At 36.8% G+C, this 2,520-nt stretch overlaps 1 pseudogene; it reads left to right on the top strand.

The window, feature by feature from the left end:
• Positions 1–1,475: 1,475 nt before the first annotated feature.
• On the top strand, positions 1,476–2,310 carry LOC144222531 (leucine-rich repeat-containing protein 17 pseudogene; annotated as a pseudogene).
• The last annotated feature ends 210 nt before the right edge of the window (positions 2,311–2,520 follow it).

Below are 2,520 nucleotides of genomic sequence, written 5' to 3'. Positions count from 1 at the left end.
ATACTATAAAGAGGAAGGGCCCATTCATTTCTTAACAGATATTGTTATGCCCAGATCGTGATCTCCCCAAAATCCCAAGACCACCAAGGAGTCTGAGTCATGTATGCAAAAGCAAAGGGTGTTTATTCGGGCTTAAGCTCGGGCTCCCAGACCTCACCAATGCAGTGGATCCATGCTGAGAGCCCCGAACAAAGGTAGAATAGGGTTTTTATGGGGTTTGTGACGGGGGAGTTACAGAAATTGTGGCATGGGAATAGTGATCCAATCATAATTATTCAACATCATTGACAGCGGGTTTAACCATACACATTGTCTAGAGTATTCATTACTTTTGGCGGGATCCAATTACAACATTTAGAGTACCTTTAAATTCAACCAATTACAGAGCGAGCCTAGGGTCTTGTTCTGTGACTAATGGGTTAACTTTAACATTAGGTAACAGGGTCCTATCTATAGTTTCTATCTATAGGCCTCTCCCTTAGTAATGTGGAGGGTGGTCACTGGCCTTTCCTGATTGGGTGTTGCAAGGGTGGTTTCTCCTGCCTTGGGCAATGTGTAACTTCCAGATAGTTTCGGGGAAGCTGGAACTTAGGCCTTCTAGTTAGAGGGGAAACTTAAAGCCTGTCATGGAGTCAGTTTGGTTTAGATGTTTAGACTTGTGTCCTTAAAATATATGTCCAGTGGATTCCAAGTTTTATCTATAATATTTTTATCAAAATTGAAATACTGATATTTTGATCAATTCTGTACTATTGATAATTAATAGCTGTAAATCAAACTACAATAAAAAAAGCTTTTTAATACTTTAAAAAATACATTGAGATGGGCTTGGAGCAAGAAAAGGTTCAAGCATGCAATACATAAATATTTCATACTTACATATTTCATATGTATTTCATACATATTGATACATATACATACAAAATGTATATATAAAATTATATATGAATATGTATATGATATGTATTTGAAATGTATGTATGAAATATATTGAAATATATGTATGAATATGTGTGTGTGAAATATATGTGTATGAAATATATGTATGAATTATAATTGTATGAAATAGATATCCTTACTTGAAATTGTATATATATCACCTAGGCCTGATAAACCAGTAATCCTTGATTGAACATGTATCTCTTCTCACTCTGGGCCCATCTCAATGTGCAGATTTCTATACTGGAACTATACCTACCATCTGATTCTTAACTTCAGGGCCATTTCAATTCTTGACTCCAATCCTACAGTTATCTCAAATGGGACATCTTGATGGACTAATGACTAACATAACTGTGGTGTCATGGACTTGGTATGTTTTATATTTTAGGGGGTAACTTGCTATCACTCATATACACACAAATATCTATATATATACACACACACACATATATACACATCTGTATACACATCTCTCTCTCTATATATATATACACACATCTATACACACACACACACACACACACACACACACACACGACAACCTGTGGCACTGTACTCATGAAATGGAAATGCTTATTTCAGTGTTGCAGATTCCAAGAAACCAGAATTTGGGGAACTATGCCAAGTGTGATAGCCCACAAGTTCTAAAAAACAAAAGTTGCTACAGATAAAATCTGAATAGTTATGCAATGAAGAATAAAGGGAACAATTAGACCTAGAACCCCAAGTGTCAGGGAGACCCCCCAATCATCAAGCTCGAGGCAGACTCTTCTCTTTGCTACAATTACACACAAATGCTGGACTGCAAACAGGAAGAACTGAAGATAGTTCCAAAGAACATCCCTCCATTGTTAAACTTGGCTTGTCATACAATGAAATCAACCAGCTTCAACCCAAGTAGTTTGAAGATATTCATGAGCTAAAAAAAATTAAACCTCAGTAGTAATGGCATTGAATTCAGAGATCCTGATGCTTTTTTAGGATTCACACATTTAGAAGAGTTAGAATTATCAAACAAAAGTCTATGAAATTTTGACTATGGAGTATTAGAAGACTTGTATTTTTTGAAACTCTTGTGGCTCAGAGATAACCCTTGGAAATGTGGCTACAATATTCACTACTTCTGCTATTTGTTAAAGCACCACTACAACGTACACTATAAACCGCATGGAATGCAAGATGCCTGAAGAATACAAAGAGTGGTTTGTGGGGAAACTTGTTCGCAGTTACTTTGAAGAATGCCCCAAAGACAAATTACCAGCATACCCGGAGACATTTGAGCAGGATCGAGAAGATGATGAATGCGGGAAGATTCATAGCGATCACGCAGCAAAGAAGCAAAGTGTAAGAATCACTATAGTGGGATAACTTAGAAACTGTTCTGGGTTGCAACTAGTTTTGAATTTGCAACACAGGTGTCAGAAAACCATATGTTTACATTTTGATTAACTGTGTTGCCTGTTTATGCAGGGTTATCCAGCTAAAGGAAGGTTCTCTTAAATATTATTATTATTGTGAGAAATTCTGGCAATCAAGGGAATACTTTCATCCTGCTCGCCTGCCTGTTTGCAGACCAGC

This window comes from Crocuta crocuta, unplaced genomic scaffold, assembly GCF_008692635.1.
Source record: "Crocuta crocuta isolate KB4526 unplaced genomic scaffold, BGI_CrCroc_1.0 scaffold920, whole genome shotgun sequence".
In the NCBI taxonomy this organism is placed as follows: domain Eukaryota; kingdom Metazoa; phylum Chordata; class Mammalia; order Carnivora; family Hyaenidae; genus Crocuta; species Crocuta crocuta.
Note: the sequence above shows the minus strand (reverse complement) of the source record. Positions and strands in the feature narration are given on the sequence as shown.